Source organism: Macaca thibetana, chromosome 11 (assembly GCF_024542745.1).
Source record: "Macaca thibetana thibetana isolate TM-01 chromosome 11, ASM2454274v1, whole genome shotgun sequence".
In the NCBI taxonomy this organism is placed as follows: Eukaryota; Metazoa; Chordata; class Mammalia; order Primates; family Cercopithecidae; genus Macaca; species Macaca thibetana.
Window position 1 is genome coordinate 93,826,501 of NC_065588.1, and position 21,492 is coordinate 93,847,992.

Sequence of the window (21,492 nt, forward strand, 5' to 3'; positions counted from 1 at the left end):
TTTACTGGGAAAAGCAAATGTAAAATAAAGTTTTTTGTTGTTGTTGTTTGCTTGTTTTTTTTTTTTTTTTTTAAACACCGCATTTTTATTTTGCAGATTCTCAGGATGATGGAGTGAGTGATGGAATAGGTTGCCAACTGTAGTTACTCCACTCAGCGCAGAATGGCTGCGGGGAAATATAATCAGACATGCCCAAAGAAGTCTGCTTAGGGTGAAACAAATACCTTTGAGGTTTAAATCAGGTGTGTAAAGAATATTGCAAACAAGATTTGTTTTTTGTTTTTTGTTTTTTTTTGCATTTGTGTTTGTCAAGAAAAGTAGAAAGGCTGATGCTTCTTGCCTGTTTTTCCAACTCTTTTAATGCTACAAAATACACCCCAAATTTAACCCATTTTCTCTCCTAGGATTTGATATACCCTATTTACTCCCTTGAAGGTCCTCTATCTCATCAAAACTTTAGATTTTAAAAGCATGACGGTAGATTTTTATATTCAAAAAGATTTTGATTTTGGAGATATTTTAAAATTGGGAATTGAACTCAGATAGGCTTTACCATTTGTCTATTTCCTTAGAAGAATAAATACTATTTACAGTATAGGAGTTAGCTGCCAGAAACCTAAGAAAGTTATGTTCAAATTATTTTTACAAATAGATGTTCACATCACCTTTAAACAGTTGTTAAATGGCTCAGAAAAATCAAGCAAAGTTAACATTTTTTAAAAAATACAAACCACATTTCTTTACAGGATGAGGTTGTGCTTAATAACCTATGCTTAATTCATTCAGAAACTACACGATTTTTGTTGCTATATTTTGTTAGAAAGGAAGGAGAAACTGTTTCTACAGGTGTCATAGAAAAATCAATACTGAGCCAAGGATTATTGGATCCCATAGAACCATGGAGGCGTGGCAGTGAAATTCTCCCAAAGGTGAGTAGGGGCATTGATTTCCCTTCCATGCCTGCAGAAATATGACACAATGAACAGAGGCTAAATTTGGACAGGAAATAAGTCTGATTTGAAACTGTACTGTAAAAAAAATAGTGATACCTTTTTTTCAAACAAATAAATGAGAAAATGTAAGTAGAATTTCAACATATGCATTTTTCTTATTTATTTTCTTAGATTCTTTTCTTTATCCTCTTGAGTACTTTTGAAAAATAAACCCCCAAAACTGGACTCCTTGACTGATATTTTATCTGTAATTCAGATCCTATGATTTCCACGTGGAATACTTGCATTATACGATATAAAAGAGTCTCTCTCAAACCTATAACCAAGAATGCAGCAACCCGTCAGTTTCTTAAAAAAATATATTATCTACATAATTGCAATCACACTTACAGATATGAGCCCATCACTAACCTTCCTTATTTAAGCTATGTATTTTTCTAGCTAATTTGTGCTATAATTTTTAGACACAAACTTGCTTGTTTACATATTTTACAGTTTCTTCTTTGTTTAGATTTCTTAAAGCTAAAAAACTATACATAACATATTGGTTGTTTGACTGCATTGCTTAGCATTCCATCCGTGCAGGCAGACGGTGTTCCTAGGTTTGGAAATATAAATCCCATGGGAAGTCAGCTGAAGAACATTTTATGCATCACTTATCCTGTTACGAGCCCTGTGCTGTTCTGTCTCTCTATAAGGTAAGAGATTTATTGTGAGTTGGCTTCCAGAAGTAGAAAATGTTGTATGCTAATGGATGTTGCTTCAAAGTGGCTTCTGGAGCTCATATAGAAATTGTTTTATAAGCAAAAGAATAATTGGAACAATTCAAGTTACGCACACACGCATGTTCATCTGTCCCCAGGTAGCATTTGGTTGTTCTATCCTGGGATCCACATTCTATAATATTATCTTTCTCATGTGAAGTGAGATGGTAAATTGTTCATTTTTATAATGAATTTGAGCAGAGTATAAGATTAAGGAAAATAATTTAGGCCTCAAAGTAGAAAATTGACAAATTACCATCTTGCTTTGTCTAGGATAGATATACTTTGAGTTTTAGTAATTTGTGGGATCAAAAATGGATTATAAGAAAATTAAGCCAGGTGCAGTGACTCATACCTGTAATCCCAGCTACTTGGGAGGCTGAGGCTGGAGGACCCCTTGAGCCCAGGAGTTTGAGGCTGCAGTGAGCTATGATTGTGCCACTATACTCCAGCCTGGGTAGCAGAGACCACATCGCTATAAATAAAATAACATTAAAAGATAGTTAAAATATAAAATGCTGGCACATTCACAGTAATATAGAAACCTTAGTACTTTTTTTAGATTTTTGCTTTCTGCTGACCAGTCAAAAATTCTTACTTTTTTTCTTATTCTGAACTTTCAGACTGGCTGAAACCACAACGGTTGTTTGCAATCTGCACTCTAACTTTGGATCACCTAGTTAATACTCTGACTCTGATTATTACCAAAGACAATATTCTCTAAAAGATATTCTCTATAAGAAGGATGCTCCTGCATTATTAATAACATCACAGGGAAAATGCAACATTTTGGATGTCACATCTGATAAGGTGAGATTTTATCATGTCTCATAAGATGTGATTTCATATGATTGTACTTATGACTATCCCAGCCCCATGAAAGTTTTCATTTATCCATTCGGTGTAGAAATCTATAATATAAAGCTTCATATACAGTTATTTAAACTGTGACCTAAAAGCCAGGCTATTGAATATATTTTGTTTATGTGTAAGTCACATTATTTTTACTGTTTTTTTCTATCCTTTGCATCTTAGAAAAATATGACTCAGTACACCATACAGCATATTTAAATTAAAATATAAATTGTGTACATCATTATTCTTATGTGGGGAGGGGGGAGGCTGGGAAAGGCATGCTATTCTGTAACCTTGGACAAAATTTGACTTTTGATGTGTGAATTCTTAAATGTGCACAAACCAAAGACAATGGCATACATAATTTGACACGTTCTGAAGTTAAAAGAGGACATGAGGATTGTATGATAAGTGGCAGCCTTGTGTCTACTATTGTAATAATATAATGTCTGCATGAGAGGAAAAAAGTACAAATAACAATGGCGAGATGATGGAGACGCTGACCATAAGTAAAATTCCAGGTACCTGTTGATGCAATATGAGGATACTAAAATATCTAGCCCTCTATGTATGCTGTATATCCTGTAATCCATCAGAATGGAGGCACTGTCTTCAAGTCCAAAAATATCAGTGTGTTCAACACTGCTACCCTGTATGCTATATTAAAATGTCTCATAATATGTAAAATATATATTATCCATGTCTGAGCAATGTGATATAGTCATTCTCTCTTTGGGTTAAGCATATCTTATGATTTTCCTAAAATGTCGCAAAGATAAGCATCTACTAGATAATTTGTGATTTGTAAATATCATGACTGTCTGAGGGGAAGTGGCAATTAATGGAAGCATAATTATCTTCAATGTGAAGAAGGTCTGGGATGCTGACTTTGGGGAACACAGTGTCTTTGGCTCCTTAGCATTTTCTTGATTTGCTTTGTTGTCGTCCTTCTGGTTCTTTCTGGATCCATCTCTCTTTTGTTTCCATTTGAATCCTCTATTGTATTCCAGTTGGCAGTTAAAGAACAGAAACACAGCAATAAGACTGAGTGGCTACATTTTCCCAGTGCCACCAACTGGGAGTTAAGCTGACTAACATTTTGAAAGCCCAGCCCATTTCATTCACAGCAGGATGGCAGGTAAAAGCATTTCTGTATTAAAGTACACACTTTGTTTCTTCAGGTTCTTGGTCTAATTTCTCTTGTTTGCCAGTTGGGGGGAGAAATGAAAGTAGGTTGGGGATGAAATGCCTGGGGTATTTAATCAAATGCCCAGCAACTCCTGATTATAGGATGCAAAAATTTCACTTTCGAGGATTAATTATGGTGGATTTTTTTCAACCCAAATGGGTGTACCCTTCTCTCCAGCATGTTATGGGGCTACTTTCTACCACTGCCAAAATAGAATATAGTAGAAGAATTCCAAGTAGTTTTAATAATAACTCCTGGGTTATTAAAAATTAAATATCTGGGGTAAAAAAAATCCCATTAAATGTACATGTTCGTGAAGTACCTCAAATCATTTTGTTTTACAAAATTTTACATGTCATTATTTGCTCCTACTAGAACAAGAAATTGAGAATAGGTTTCACAGTGTTCTATTAATTTGATTACTGTGTCCTAAGTGGTAAGTATAAACCTCCTTATGTATTTTGTGAAGCTCACTTAATCAAGCAAATATTAAAAAGCACATTATCATATTACTATGCTGATCCTTGACCTTTTGGCTTGTCACTGTCTTGTGTTGGATGTCTTTTTCTCATGTGCATGCAGATGAAGCTTGGGGACAGAAAGAGTGAGGAAAAGCATTAGCCCTGCTCCCTGAATAGTAATGGGCTGTGGAATTGTCTTTTGGGAGGGGATTTCCCCTGGGAACAGTGAAATTGGGATGAATATTATCAGTTTGCATTGACATTGAATGCATTTTTAAGGAAGCTTAGATCACTTTATAAGAGTCATCTTGGATGGGTGAATGCAATACACAGTTGCAGTAGGAAGACTAAAGTTCAGAGATGGGTCAGATGACAGTGATAATATCATAACTCATTTTATGAATGAATCAAAAAGTTCCTCAGCTAGTGCCCACATACTCATATATTGAAATAAATTTTACAAAGCCTCTTCTTTCCCTGGAGTCTGCACATGCGCCATCTTACCATGGAATATAAACCTGCTTTGCCTGGTTTTATATTCGATGGCCATCCTGTAGATATTTCTTATCAGATTAGATCAACAGTTAACAGAGAGTACAGTGGAAAAGTAAAATAACATTTTCAAAGTTTTAGCAAGAAAAATATGAATAATTAAATATGAATGCATGTGCATGTTATGACTGTACCTAGGATCTTTTCAAGGGCTTGAGGTCCCTCTGTCTCAGTAATTAGACGAATTCTGTAGCCAGTTTGGCCTCAACCTGACAAAGATTTTCTATTTATAAATGTCCTTTGGGTCCATGAGGAATTTTGGACACTCATTTATTTTCTAAAGAGAGGTTCAAAATCAATAAGTTCAAAATATTTCAAAGTTGCAATGCACTTCTCTGTTTAAGTATAGCAGCACTGCCATGGATATAACCAAAATCATTCAGATGCTGAACAGGGCAACTCCATGGCACTCTGGTACGCTAAATTACCCTCTCATTGTCTAATAACATGAGGCCTTTACATTTGTTTAGTGCTTTCTGGTTTTCAAAACCCTTTCCCAAGATAGTCATGAATGAGGATAAAATTTAGAGAGGTAGGGCACAAGGATGATTTTTTTTTTTTTTTTTGCATTTCTTTTTCTAACTTGTTAAATGAAAAATGCTAGAGAATAAAATGTGTTTTGTTTTTTAATCAAAGAAACACATACAATGTGAATTAGAGCATAATTGTCATGGTGAGGAGAAGGGAAAGGAGGCAGTCACCCTTCAGCTACTGTGGTTTGTAGGGGTCCACTATGCTATGTTAATAAGTTTACAGCTCAAAAGAAGGCTGTACCATTTCTCTCTAATGTGACATAAAGTTAACAGACCCCTTGAACAGATATGTCTTTAAATATGAAGATCAGTGATCCATGGTTCAGGTCAAATACCTGCTCACACATACTTACTGAGCATACTAGTCCAAATTTTTCAACAAAGTAATAATACAAATAGAGGAGGGGAGAGAACAAGGACTCCTTGGGTCTAGGGGTGTTTCCCTAAGCAAGTTTCAAGCAAAACCATTTTTAATTGGAAGCTTTGTGATTTAGCTTAGAAATTCACTCTATTCTGTTATGATTATTTTACTATTTTTAGAAGTTTTAATAATAAGGGGCTTTGGCTTCCTTGCTACGGGAATCTAGAATATTGATGTATGTATGAATGTGGGTAATATGATGAAAATATTACCACTTAAGTTTGATGCACAAATATGGTGGTTGAACCAGAATTGGACCGGTTCGCATTCCTGCTCTACCACTTATTAGCTGTATAAACAGTGTCTAAACCCGCTTCTTCACCTACAAAATGAGGAAAGTAAAGGAAAGTAATCATACCCATCCCCAGAGTGGTTGTAAAGATTAAACAGGATAATGAATATAAAGCCTATGTTAAGAGGTTGATGAGTCTTAGCAATGATCTTTAATATTGTTGTTATTTATTGCCTGTCTTTGCATGTATACACATATCCTCTATATACGGTTTTTCTGTATTCATTATGATTCAAAAAATGTTGCCTAAAATTACCTAATAAAAATATTAAAGAAAATTGTGTCAGGTGATCGTGGTAACTACAGAAACTGGGAAAAACGTGAAAAGGCAATACCTTCCGTCAGCATTACCAGCCTTTCTTGAGAAGGTACACTCTCTCCTTATTTGCTCTGTCTGTTTTTCTCTACTGCTAAGACCTCCTTTCAATAAGGACCTGAAATTCATCCACACAAAGATCTAGATGATTGAGAACATTTGAGGTGCTGCCCTTGTGAAGGTCACTGACCTCTTATTAAGGGTCAGATACTAAGTTGACGAGGTTTCAGGCATCGGTAGCAGCTGGAGACATTTGTTTGACAGTGTGATCTACCCCTTGCCTTCAGGAGCTCTCCTCAGAGTGGTAATGGTTAAGTGGGCCAACAGGTAAGGTTAGTTCTGCTGCTGAAAGTGCCTGCTGGGGCTCTCTATGGGGTTTGTCTGACATCCTCAAAGGCTACCTCTGTCTCTAAGCCTAGGGCCATTTAGGAATGTCTGTCAGCTTTTTCAATTTTTTTTTCTTTTCTCCCATTTATATCTGCGGGTTTTATATCTAGTTATACCTTAAACACAACTGTAATCCTTTGAACCTTTTTTCCTAATATTCTTTATTTTTGGATATACATCAATTGTTTTTTTTTTTTCTATCCACATCCCATCCATATTCTCATTCTTGGCTGTCCATTGTATTTCTTTCAGAGATCTGTATTCATAATTTAAAGTGTTTCACATATCTGACTATTTTTCTGAGACAGTCTCCTGAAATACTCTTTTTTAAAATGTAACTTGTTTCACCTGTATTTTCTGTACCCATATTTTGGGATTTGAATGATTGCGTTCAAGTTTAAGGTATGCCTTCACTAGGAATGTATGCTTAGAAAACCATTTAATTTCTCAGCTGAGTTTATCAGAGGTAGAAATAGAAGACTCTGCCCATAGTATTGTAAAAATCAAATCAAATCAAAGTGTTTTGTAAACTCTAAAATGATGTAGAGGTTTTTATGTTTTCTTCTTTTTCTTTTCTTTTTTTTTTTTTTTTTTTGAGACAGAGTCTCACTCTATTGCCCAGCACAGTCTTGGCTTACTGCAGCTTCCACCTCCCAGGTTCAAGCAACTCTCCTTCCTCAGCCTCCCGAGTAGCTGGGATTACAGGTGTACAACACCACTCCTGGCTAATTTTTGTATTTTTGTAGAGACAAGATTTCACCACGTTGGCCAGGCTGGTTTTGAACTCCTGACCTTGGGTGATCTGCCTGCCGTGGCCTCCCAAAGTGTTGGAATTACAGGCGTGAGTCATCATGCCCGGCCTATGTCTTCTTTTTACTTATTACAGCTAGCCCCTCATGCATGTTTTTAAAAAGATGGGCATGAAGAGACACATGATGTTTAATAATTTGTGAAAGAAGTGATAGGATGATCTCTCTTTTGACATTTTTCCCCATTACCTGAAAGAACTATTCTGTGCATTCCTATGATATGGCTGTCAATTGCCTTCTCCCAGCATTATATAATTCAGCACAGAGAGGAGAATTTTCTCAGATGTAAGTGTAAGAGAAGAAACTTCTGCTGGTAAACAGAAGCAGCCTGTCCCGCTGCTTTGGGTCACATCCACAAACTGTTTCTCAAAGGATTCAGATCCTTTTTGAGAACATCAGTCATGGATTCATGAGCATCAGTCCATGATTCATGGACTGAAATCAGGAGGCACGAGTGCTTCAGGATCCTCTACACAAATGAGGGATGATACAAGTTAATATTTATCGAGGAGATACTATGCATAAGACACTTCAAATAATAATGACTGCTGACTTGAGGTTTTTGCTAGACACTGCATAGGCACTGAACTACAGATTTTATCCAAGTTATTTGATCCTTAAACCACTCAGTGATACTGGGATTATTACATCCACTTAACAGTTGAGGAAACTGAGGGTCGTCTGACACCAAAGCCAATATTTATTGGATTTTCCCCCAGGATCCTGAGATGCAGATATTATGATGTTCATTTTGCAGCTAGAGCCATTGGGACACAGAGTGTTTCAGTAACTTGTCCACATAGCTCTATGTGGAAGAGCTGCAATCCCAATCAGGTCGGCCTGACCCTAAACACTCCACTGCACTAACTTGCTGAATATTTCTAATCTTGGGAAGAATCTTCCTTTTAGTTTTCTTTTAATTAACAATCACTTATGGGTTGACACTTTCATAAGATAGAATACAATTGAATTACTAGAAAGATAAAATTAAAACCCAGACATACAAAACAGAAACTCAATTTTCTATTATTAGATTCAACAAACATAAAATTGCTCTGCCACTTTGCTGTAGGTGTTTCTAAATGATTGCTCACAATGTCTGTGCCTATTTTGTGGTGGACCAGTAACAAAACTGCTGGACTCAGCAGCCAGCCACAGATGAGACTTTGAGAAGCACTTGTCTAGGACTGTGGAATATGACCTAGCTGAAGATAAGTCGATTTCCTTATTCATTAGCAGAAGTCTTGTAGGCATGGATTTAATTTCAATATTTACCAGTAAGGCCTTGGATAATACCCAGGTAGGAAATAGACTAAAACACAGTTAAACGTTAAAAGTCATTGCCCCTACTTTTTGTGCTTTTTTATCTAGGGAAAGTTAAATGGAATGTCTTAACAATATACCCACAGGAATTAAATTAATTTTGTGTGGAATACGTATTTGAAGGCCTACTGTCTTGTAACCTACATAACTGAGAAATGTAGACCATTGTAAATTAGCTTATTTGATAAAAAAGGTATACTACTATATTGCAGGTATATTACTTTTTCTCCAGAGGACAGACTCACTGTTGTGTTGATTAATTAACATTCTCACCCACTGTATCCAAGTAGGTTACAGAAATTAAAACGTGCAGGATGACAAAGCCAGAAAAGCAAACATTTCTGGTTAGTTCCCACAGTGACACTATAGAAATGCTTGTCACCTGCCTCTCCTTGCTGGGCAGAGCAAGTTAGCTCAGCATTGGTCCCCTTTTCAGCATTTGTCAAAGCAGATCTTAGAATGGCCATGAAAAATAGCTGGTTAGTGTCATTCAGGGGAGAACAGGGACTATAGCACGTACCTGTCTCTACCCCTTGAGAAATATCCACAGAAAATAGATGGGAGAACAAGTCTTAATAAATAGACGATGCAAAAGTTGTTATTTTTGTGCTTATTTGGCAATATTATGTGCCAGACTTCAAGACAAAACATAGTTTATCTTGTTTCCTGGCCCACGCCCTCAAAGCACATTACTGCTGTTTGGAATGCCGCACTAAGTCAGTATTAGTAGGAGTTATGATTAGCAATGATTGGACTTTAACTTCAAGGAAGAGGTACTAGATTAGAAGATCTCTTTGGACCAATCATTGCGTTATATGTGTTGTAGTCATGTCAATGTAGGACTTTTTCTGCAATCAGTGAGGTAAAAATAACGGCAGAAAGTAGAAAGAATCCTTGTTTGTCCTATAATGGAGCCTTTCTTGGCCATTAAATTGGTGACCTTAGTGTTCTGAAGTTCAACTGAAACTCCTTCATTCTTGTTCTTAAGCAATGCTTTGTCTTGGTGTAAAATCTATTATTTAAATGTAATGTAACAATTCATGCACTGATTATTCATTTATGGAGTGCACACTTATGTACCAGGTCCTGTGGGAGATTGCTAGATCTTGGAGATAAAACTCTGAATACTTGATTTTGCCCTCAAGAAGTTTCCACCTTGGTTGTGGAGGCACACAGAGGCAGAGATTGAAAATATTGTAGCATCTGCTGTAATAAATGTTTTTTTTTTTTTTTTGAGACAATCTCATTCTGCCACCAGGCTGCAGTACAGTGGTGCAATTACAGCTCACTGCAGTCTCCACCTTCTGAGCTCAAGCAATCCTCCCACCTCAGCCTCCCGAGTAGCTCAGACAACAAGCACGTACCACTATGCCTGACTAATTTTTCTTTGATTTTTAATAGAGACGAGGTCTCACTAAGTGCCTAGATTGGTTTCAAACTTCTGGGCTCAAACGATCCACCCATCTGAGCCTCCCACAGTGCTGGGATTCCAGGCGTGAGCCGCTGTGGAGGCTCTATGAATGCAGAACTGACAAGCTCTGGCTGTCAAGTCAGGAAGTGCTTCACAAAATAGTTGACATCTAGCCTAGATAAGGAAAAATAAATAAGAGTTCTAAATGTAGTAATGGTAAACACTTACATTGATATTTTTGTAAGAGTTCTAAATGTAGTAATGGTAAACACTTATATTGATATTTTTGTACAATGTGACCTCCTTGGGCTCTTTTTATTCATGACCTATGTTCTTGGGAGTCTTAGTCTCCCGATAGAGCACCTGTTTTCATGGAATCTTTTCATGTTGTTTCTCTGCTTCTCCGTGTCATGTTCCTTGTGTCTGGGCAATAGCTAAAAGTTAGTGTTGCTAAAAGCAAATTTTGTTTATGCTTTCCATCTCTCTCCACTGCCTGTCTTTACCATATTGATTGCCAGCAGCTTCCTTCTAGTTTCAAGAACTTAGCATCTGGTGATTATTTTTATTTCCTTCTCCTATAACAAAATTCATCAGGAGTTAACAGGCTCTCAACTTTTAAACAGGACTTTAGCCTTGCCTGCCAGGATCTGCAATAAAAGGCACACCTAAATAGTATTTAATTTTTTTAAATGACAGCTTATACTGACTCAATTTTAGCTGCATGAACTTTGACCACATGGAGACTTTTGTTTGAAAAAATTAAAATGGGTAAATTATAGGGAGATTAGAGAATTTTAAAAACACTCCCTTTCTATTATTGTGTATTTTTCTAAAATTCTAGGAAAAGAAAAGGTGGGATGCTTCTAAAAAAAAAAAAGCACTTTGAGGACTAATGACTGTAACCATGCACTGCTAACTGGCAAACCAGACGAAGTCCACAGAGAAAAAAGATAATGGTTAAGAATGGGAAAAATTCCCCAAGTGAGCCAAATAGGCCTCCTCATGATGTCTGGCTGCAGATTAGACATTGGTGAATCCACCCAAACTTGGAGTCATTAATAAATGCCAATGCTACAGTAAATGTCAGCTAAAGTGTGAAGGGAGCAAATCCCTGCATGCCTCAAGAAAGTGGAAAAAGTTCATCTCAGATCTTATTTTTGTAGAGACACACTTTCTATTCCCATGTAGAGTATTGCAGTTCAGACATGGATAATGACTAATGCATCTTAAGATGCTCACAGTCACTGCTTGATAAATATACGTCACTATTCATTTATTAAGAAAGACCAATTAAAACATTTTTTTTCTTTTTTTCTGAGACAGCATCTCGTTGTGTCACCCAGGCTGGAGAGCAATGGTGCCATCTCATCTCACTGCAACCTCTGCCTCCCAGATTCAAGCGATTCTCAGTCATGTGCCACCATGCCCTGCTAATTTTTGTATTTTTAGTAGAGATGGGTTTTCACTATGTTAGCCAGGCGGTCTCGAACTCCTAGCCTCAAGTGATGGCTCACTCCTGTAACCCTGGCACTCTGGGAGGCCAAGACAGGCAGATCACTTGAGGTCAGGAGTTGGAGACCAGCCTGGCCAACATGAAAAACCCCCATTTCTACTGAAAATACAAAAATTAGCCAGGCCTGGTAGCACACACCTATAGTCCCAGATACTTGGGAGGCTGAGGCAGGAAAATCACTTGAACCTGGGAGGCAGAGGTTGCCGAGAGGAGAGAGTGCTTCAGTGCACTTCAACCTGGGTGACAGAGTAAGACTTCATTTAAAAAAAAAAAAAAGAAAAAGAATGCACAGATGCACAAATTTTAATGAATAGGTTTAATCTAAATCTTAAATACTAGGTTTCCTAAAATGCGTTTCTTATTTTATGTCAGTATTTTCATCATAATATTACAATATTGTCTTAAAAGCATTCTCAGCTCAGTGATCTTCACGTGTAAAGAGTATGATACCATAAAACCTTACCTTTTACTTTTCAGCTTTTGTATTACCAGTAAAGAGGGATTCTGAGAATTGTATTTATTTTTGTGAACATGAAGAAAAAAGGAGTTCCTAGAAAAGTTAGATTTGCCTAAAGGGATCACTTACATTTATTTTAAATATTTGTTTTCACTATACCTTGGCTATTCCAATGCATATGGTTTCAGACTTCAGTTTGTTTTATAACAAGGATATGAGGATAGGGAAAATGAGTGATTTCTCCTTGTGCATTGCTCTACTGAGTTCTAGCCTTTGGACACATAGAAAATGACTGTTGGACTTTCTCTGTCTGATTAGAGAAGGAAATAGTAAAAGAAGTAATATAAAAAGGATTATCTTCCTGGAAACCTTGGTCATCCCTGTTAGAGAGTCTCTCATTTTAATCTTCATGTTATGTTCCCTTTTATTTCACTTTGCTAGTCATGGCTTATGAAAGATTTTAATTGAAAAATATTTGATTCTTATTTTCTCTCTGGGATTTATACTTTGAAATAAGTGAAATTTAGTGTCTGGCATGCAACTTATTCAGAAGTGACTAAAGCAAAATCAATATAATGGTTTTTCTTAAGGTACTTGCAAGAGCAATTAGAAAAATATTAGTAGTTAACTCATTATGCTTACAGAATCACAAATGAGCATCAAAACAGTTCTGATTTAAGAATGTCTGGGTAATCAATGATGAATGCCAGTCTCGTCAAATGAGTGGCTGCTTGAAAAGAATTTGGGTTTTGACAAAACTTTAAGCAAAAATTGACAGCAGCATAGGGCTCTGTTTAGATCTCTGGCATGGTAGTGCACTGGCAGATGCTTGGTTCTGACAACAAAGACTGAACAGGTTGACAGTGAAAACTGAGTAACATTTGTCTTCTGCAGTAATGAATTCTCACTGTGAATCACAAGTGGTTTCTTTCATGTAAACCATAAATGTAAATGGTGGCAAAGCCATGTATTACATGTTTTACTAGCTTCAGTCATTCTTATCCATTAACTCACAAAATGTATTTATCTGCTATTGCATATTAATAATAGTGTGGATGGTACACAGGTGGCTTCTGTTTTACTAAGATCACTTTTATTTTTCCACAGCTTTCAATATAATCCAAATACGATTTTAGAATTGAGTTTAACTTTTGATATAACTGCCATGACAGAGTGCTTAAAATGAATTTAAGATGTCAACTTATAAAATTCTTGTTACGAAAAAAATTCAGAATTTCAATTTGTACATTTTCAGATGGGATGGAAAGAAAGTATGGCCAGATCTTAATACCTGAAAACCAGTTTATTATCTTATACATTGCCAAGAGGATAAATATGCAATAAATGTACTACATGCATGTGTGAACATTTAAAATATTTATTGACTTCTGTATAAATGAGGTCAATTAATTATTCTAAAAACCCATATATTTTAATAAAAGTAGTCATTATAACTATTGTAAGTACATGTAATGATACATTACACTTTTAATATGTAAACCAGATAGGTAGATTGAAAAATAGAAACATTCATGACCACATTAGATTTTCTATTATAGTACAATTAAAAGGCGTTTATTAGCTATCAAGCTATCTTTTTAGCTGTCTGAATTTATAACACAATTAAAACTTTATAGAATGGCTCAAAACCCTACTTTTTTTATGACTGATTTATCTAATTCATAAAACTAATCTGTATTTAACATGAGAGACATATCGAAATCAAAATAAAATAATGGTGAGCTGCTTTTCCTATGTGAAATTCCATAATTATTTTTCAGCAATTAATATACTTATCAAAAATATTAGTCAATATGAACTGATAAACTCTTATATTCCAGGCACTGTGCTAGGCTCAAAGATAGAGATGAATGAGATAAATTTTCTGTCTTTTAGGACATTGTCAAGTTGGGATAAGAGGAAAAATCCATAAATTGCCAGACAAAGTAAAGAAAATTTAGTGTCAGTAAATCCCTATGCGGTAAATGGGAAACGTGTCATCTAAAAAAGATGACATTTAAGCTGATTGCTGAAGCATGCAGATTGAAGACATTAGGGGAATCTTTTTTGTTTTTTGTTTTTGTTTTTGTTTTTGTTTTGATATGTAGTCTTGCTCTGTCACCCAGGGTGGAGTGCAATAGCACAATCTCTGCTCACCGCAACCTCTGCCTCCTGTGTTCAAGCCATTCTCCTGCCTCAGCCTCCTGAGTAGCTGGGATTACAGGCATGCACCACCACTCCCGGCTAATTTTTGTATTTTTAGTAGAGATGGGGTTTAACTATGTTGGCCAGGCTGGTCTTGAACTCCTGACCTCATGATCCGCCCACCTTAGCCTCCCAAAGTGCTGGGATTACAGGCGTGAGCCACTGCGCCCAGCCAGATGAATCGTTCTAAGCAGAGAAAATAACACCTGCAAAAGTATGCCATAGTTATGTTGGGAATTTCAATATGGTGGAGCTCTGAGTATACATGTATGTAAGGAAAGGGAGGTAAACAAGGAGTTAGAAAAATGTAATGAGACCAGGTGGTGATGAATTTTGAATATAAAGCAAAGAAATCTGGATTTTTAATCCTGTAGGTAATAGCTGACCAAGGTATATGATTACATGTCTGCTTTTTAAACAGCCTTATGATTTGAAATGCTGTGTTGTTATTTCTTTTTTTTTTTTTTTTAAAGATGGCTAACTCTGCCAACCATAGACAAATATACATACTGGCATGGGCAGAAAGAAGAGAGGAACTGTTAGAAAGATTTTATTATTTTCCAGCCCCCAAAATAATGAGGTGATTTTAGGCATAGTAATGAGAATGAGAAAGACAGGCTAGATTCAATAAACATTTTTGAGTTAATATCCACAGATGTTAGTGACCAGTTGATGAGATGGAGCAGAGAGAGTGAGAAGTTAATGACTGCAGTGAATGTTCTGGTTGAAAGTACCACAATGGATGGCAGTGCCACTATGACTTATACCAGAAGTAGGCCAATTTAATAGGGCTAGAGAGGGCGATAAATAGTGTTTAAAATGCCTCTAAGAAATCCTGGTGGAGATCTCCAGAGGTTAGTAATATTAACATGGAACTCAAAAGGTTGTGACTGTTTCATTCTCATTTTGTATGTCTTGAGATAGACGAGTGTTGAATGTAGGAAGTAGTATTTGTGAGGCTGTAGAACTTCTTTTTTCTCAACATCTAACCTGGGAGAATGAATGAAAGCATGGAAGAACATTGCAGCTGGGCACTTGGCAAGCCAGCTCACATTAAAAGGAGGTATAGAATGGAAGAGCCTGTCAAAGGAGACAAAATGAAGCAAGTGACACTCAGACCAGAGTGGCCCTATGGAAACGAAGGCAAAAATGGTTTTGAGCAGAAGAAACTCAGTGGTATCAAATTTCACAAAGTTGCCAAATAGCATAAAGACAGGTTGGAGTAGTATCAGACTTTTGTTGGAAAAAATGTTTGTGATTACCTCAGAAAGAGTGAATTAGTGGGAATGTAAGTTATAATGGATGGATTAATGAATATGACTTGAGGAAGTTCAGAGGCAGCAATGGTAAGAAGGGAAATAAGATATTATTATGATCAAAGGAAGGCTTTCAAGAAAGTGAGAGAGTTGAGCACATTAGAAGGAAAAGATGTTTATAATGAAAGAAAAGAAGAGAAACACTAATGAAGCAACTCCTTGGGGAGGTGGCAAAGAGTGCAAGCTAGTGCTGTGGAGAGAAAAATGTATACCTCCCTCCTCCAAGACTGGAGGAAAGAAGCTAAGCATGATTGTCAACTGGTAAAATGAGATTTCCTCTTCCTGGGGTCTTTTATTCTTTCGGAAGGAGGAGACAAGGTGGTCAGCTGAGAGTGGACAGAAGGAGAATGTAGAGATTTGTAATAGCTGGTTTGAAGACTAGGACAGGAACTGAGCAGATGCAAGTGAAGGAATTTCTGAGAAGCAGTGAGATGCCAAGTTAAGACTGGAAACCATCCCCTTATACTGGCATCAGTCTGCCCAGGGTGTAACTTTTTTTTTTTTTTTAGCATCTTTGAGTAACTTCAGAGCAGTAGAGGAAATCCATTGATTAATTTACCCAGAGTAGGAGATTAATCCAGGAATTTAACAGAAGGACAGGAGGCCAAAATACAAATATCTGAAAGTAGTAATGTAGTAGGGTGGAAACTAGACAGTCAAGAATTACAATATTGCTTCTGCTTTTTACTGTAATCTTGGAGGTTTAGGCAGAAAGGCTTAATTTATTCTGAGGCAGCTTTAAAGGAAGACAAATATTTAGACAGAATTCAGCTTCCCTTTTTACTAGATTCATCATTGTGGAAGACAGCATAAATGGAGGAAACCTAGACTCACTGGCTTAATTTTCTTGAGTTTTTATAGTAAAATGAGTTCTCAGAAAATTTGTCCTTTGACTAGGATTTTAACCAGGAGACCGTTGTTACTTTGCTTCAACAGCTGTCTGTGTTACTGCTTTCATTCTCCCCTGCATTCTAGTTAGAATGGAATAATAAAAGATTGACCTCTGGAAAGGGAGCATTATCAATTTATTTATAAAGATTTCACCATAGGCATACAGCTGATGCTTGAGTTCCTCTGATCTGTTGATGTCTTAAGTCAAACCTTTAATTTAATGTTATTGAAATCTGTTGAAGTCTGCCTTCAAGTATAAAAAGCTTTTTCGTTAATTTGTTGTATGGGATATGGCGTAGTGGACTATATACTGAACTTGCAGGCCAGGTTCTGCCCTCAGCCACTTAAAAGTCCAAATACATCACTTTATATTTTAGGGCCTCAATGTAATTAGCATAAAAATAACCTCTTTCCTCTGAGGATGAGACAAAGAGCCTGCCTCATAGGAGAAATCACCTTATAATAAAATTCCCTTAGATGGACAACTGAGTTCTACATTCTCTCCTTCTCTCTCTTTCCCCCTCTCTCTCCCTCCCCTGACCCTTCTCCTCCCCTCTCATGCTGAATAAAGTCAGAATATTCTGGAGACAAACACAAGTAAGATCAAACATTACCTCCTTGTCCCTCACTCCAGTCCCCAGTACAGGACTCCTAGATTGATGGAGGTGCACCTCTGTTTTCCTAGTGCAAATGTAACTCATTCAATTATACAGCCAGTCAACAAATATATATTGAATGTCTGTTGTGTGATAGGTGTTTTTTCGGGTGATGGTGACATCAGGAACCCAATTCTCTGTAATACTACTTTTATTTCACTGTGTTAAAATTTTATGCTCATTTTTATGACTTCCCCACTAGACTATAGCTACGTGGGGAAAGAATTGTGCCTTATTTCCTTAGATCTCAATGGTCTAGCACAATGTTTGACACATAGAGGGTGGTCAATAAAAGACTGCTGGATAAGTTGATTATTAGCTAATAGATTAATATACATGTACACTCATTTATACTCTGAGATTTATAAGAGAGGAAGTATTTATGGAAGACATAGTAAGTATCTGCTATGTTTAATTCAAAGAAATACATTTAATTAACTTGATTTGTTCTGTGACCTTAGAAATGAAGCAAATTAGGATTTTAGAAAAAGTTACAGTTAAATTTCTCTGAGAAGCATTTTCTGAGGTGCCAACAACAGATAAAGGCATAGAAAAATCCTATTCGTAAAAACCAGAGGGTCAGGTTAAGCCGACAGAGAAAATAAGATCTTTGGTTTTCATTGTTAGATCTAATAAGTGATTTCCATGAGTCACTTATTTATTTTGTAATTGAGCAAGTAATAAAATGAATTTAGCATCCACAGCTTTGTTACAAATGAAGATGGACCATTATGTGCTCTTAATTAATTCAAAAGTAAATTTTCATGATAGTTTAAAAAATTGGTACAGTGTATGTTCATAATGCTATTATTCAAAGAGGTGATTATCCAGTTCCTCACAGTAGAATCTTAGTTATTCTATTTGAAAGGAATATTTTCACCAAATTGCCAAATTCTTCAATTCATTGATCAAAGTTGCCGTAATCTTTGATCACCTGGGGCGTTACTTCCTGAAGCCCAGTAGGTGAAACAAACATTTGTCTTGCATGTTCACTCTATGTGACATCCACCAAAATAGTCAAAAATTTAAAACAATTCAATTAGTCACTAGTCTATTTTGACCCATTCCCACCAATCAGCTAGATAGGCTGAATGTTATTTTCCAGTCACTTTTTTTTTTTTTAAGTTGAACTGAGTAGTTGATTTGTCATTGTGGAAACGCAATTTATTCACATGGAGTCCATAATTGGGATCTTGTTTCTCCTCTCTGGAATCTTTTTATTTCATCAATTTCTGCAGCCATAGTTACGAAAATCCAAAATTTGACTTACATTTTGAAGTTGAAATTTGTTATTATTTTTGTTTGAGACTGGAGCAGAGGAGGGAAATTACCTCAGGGAAAATGTTTGTTTAGTGGGCAATTATAATAAACTCTCTGGGAAATTGTACTTTTTTTTTTTTTTTGAGATGAAGTCTCGCTCTGTCACCCAGGCTGGAGTGCACTGGCACAATCTCTGCTCACTGCAACCTCTGTCTCCCAGGTTCAGGCGATTCTCCTGCCTCAGCCTCCCAAGTAGCTGGGACTACAGACATGTGCCACTACATGCTGCTGATTTTTGTACTTTTAGTAGACATGGGGTTTCACCATGTTGGCCAGGTTGGTCTTGAACTCCTGACTGCAAGTGATCCACCTGCCTTGGCCTCCCAAAGTGTGTGAGTCACCATGGCCTGTACTTCTCTTTATTAGAGCAAATACAAATTACTCCAGAGGGTTTCTCTTTAGAAATTTCTTGTCATTTTTTCCTTTCATGTTATCTTTCAATTTTCTAAAAAGAAATGCATGAGATAGTGAAAGGAATATAGGGTTTGAATTCCGAAGTATCTAATTTTGAATCCTGGCCCTGGAATTTGCTTTTCATGTGACCTACAGCAAGTTATTAATCTTACTATGCCTCAATTGCTGCATGTAGGAAATGGTAAGTACTATTTTGAAGAGTAAATGAAATAACTAATTGCAGCAGGATTAAAAGTGGAATGATTGACCTACAGAGGTGTTTACTTTGTGGTTGAAACTATGGGGTATGACAGTGGCAAAATGACTGTGTCCATTAAGTCTCATAGGCTAACTAGGGCCGTTACTTTATAGCCCCTTTTATACATACACCTTCATGTATATACCTGTTGGTATAGTTTTAGCTATTGGAAACACTCAATCTAAACCAACAAGACAATATTCAATAGTTATAAAGCCCTATATGGTTTTTGTATTTTAAAAATTAGTTTCATGAATAGAGAATGGAAGGGCTCTGACTTGTCAAAAATACAAATAAGCAAAGATCCAGCAGCTTTAATGGACTGATTTATTCCTATACTCATTTCTAAATATTTATTTATTGAGTTGAGTGCCTACTATGTGCTCGATGTTGAAGATGGAGAGAGTCAACAAAACAGACCAGAACTTCTGCCTTCATAGAGCTTCTCTTCTAGTGTTAACCTATAAATTTAACTCTAAATAAATCTGATGAAGCTGTTGTGAGAGAAAGAGAAAGAGGGAATTAGCTCTTATATTACCCATATAGATGCAGTTTCCAACTACAGTAAATTAGAACTGTAATGAGTTTTATTTTTATTTTGAACACACCCATATTCTTATGTTTATTTTTGGTGATGTAAATCAAAAGGGGTATGGATAAATTGGAGTGTCTGGGGAGCATAACACCGTGAATTTTTCTGAAAACCATGTGCTATGGTAAATGGTGTGCTATGGGAAGTGGGTGAAGGAACTAGATAGGTTATGTCCAGAAAAGAACAGGGTCAGGAGAAATGATAGCTGACCTTGAGCAGTGAAGAGCTGATTCAAAGGAAAGGCAACAGGTGGAGTTTACTTTTTTTTTTTTTTTTTTTTTGAGACGGAGTCTTGCTCTGTCGCCCAGGCTGGAGTGCAGTGGCCGGATCTCGGCCCACTGCAAACTCCACCTCCCGGGTTCCCACCATTCTCCTGCCTCAGCCTCCCGAGTAGCTGGGACTACAGGCGCCCGCCACCTCGCCCGGCTAGTTTTTTTGTGTATTTTTTAGTGGAGACGGGGTTTCACCATGTTAGCCCATGTTGGGATGGTCTCGATCTCCTGACCTCGTGATCCGCCCGTCTCGGCCTCCCAAAGTGCTGGGATTACAGGCTTGAGCCACCGCGCCCGGCCGGAGTTTACATTTTTGCACTGTAGGTCTGGAACCAAAGAGTGGTAGTTTTTTATGATGTAGATGTTAGCTCAAGACAGAACTTTCCAATTAGAAGGGTTATTCTTAAATAAGAGGTTGTCAAGGAGCAAGAGGTCACCAGCTTTCTCTTTCCAGAAGGTAACTCAGCAGTAACTGGAAGTACAGGGCAAGAGTCAAGTCTGGGTAAGAGATTAGAAAAGTGTGCTTTGGATTCTATGACTCTGAAACACCATTCTTGCTCTGTCATTAATTACTGCAATAATTCATAGCCCAGGAAAGCTCAGAGGCAACATATTTTCAGATGACAATATCCCTATGGGTTTCTGACCTTTAAGGTTTCTTAGAATTTTGCAATTCCATAATTATGTCTGTACCTGGAAAATTCTGTAGGAAAAGACAATGAAGCTTTTCTTACTTGTCAACCATCTTCAAGAAATGTTTTCCGAGCGTATGGATTTCACTTTTGTTTTCCAAAATAGTGATTGGAGATTTGCCTGTTTAAATCCCCCCAATTTTTGGCCAGGATTGAAAATGACAGGTTATTCTAATGCCCAAATATTAATTTCTATGCCATATCTGTATATTTCATTGGCCAATCTTCTGTAAATTTTCTGGATTTCGACTAGTTTGTCCTGAACTGTTGACAAGCAAAATTTATCTAACAATTCATTGCATTAAATGCCTGTTCATTCTTGGAAAGTATATTGATTTTTTTTTTCTTAGCAAAGTGACAAATACCATTTTCATGACAATAATAGAGATTGATTACATTTTATGGAACACAGAGTAAGAGCTGATCTTAGTGAGACAACCTTGGGGCTTATAAAAGTGAAAAAATCATTTGAATTAATAATGAAGTTAATGAATTCATCTATTGCTAATGAAATAGAAGTATTTAGAGAAAAATGAAAAGTTCTGCTGCTACGCAAACGCTGTCAAGAATTAAGACCAATTTCAGTACTTCCGAGGTGCTGGTTTTGTGAAACCATTTTTTGTGTGTGTGTGAAACCTTTAAAAAAGTTAATACTCATTG

At 36.7% G+C, this 21,492-nt stretch overlaps 1 long non-coding RNA gene across 9 annotated transcripts in view; it reads left to right on the forward strand.

Moving 5' to 3' along the window:
* The window catches only part of LOC126930014 (uncharacterized), a 101,768-nt gene that overhangs the window by 29,413 nt on the left and 50,863 nt on the right, over positions 1-21,492 (forward strand). For 5 of the 9 annotated variants that reach the window (XR_007717431.1, XR_007717424.1, XR_007717429.1 and 2 more), the window contains 5 exons: positions 97-242; positions 821-929; positions 1,539-1,651; positions 2,341-2,527; positions 3,583-3,710. This is a non-coding gene — a long non-coding RNA (uncharacterized LOC126930014). Of the gene's footprint in view, positions 1-96; positions 243-786; positions 930-1,522; positions 1,652-2,340; positions 2,528-3,582; positions 3,711-21,492 lie in introns of all 9 variants that reach the window. The other 4 variants (XR_007717432.1, XR_007717425.1, XR_007717427.1 and 1 more) reach the window with 4 other exon arrangements.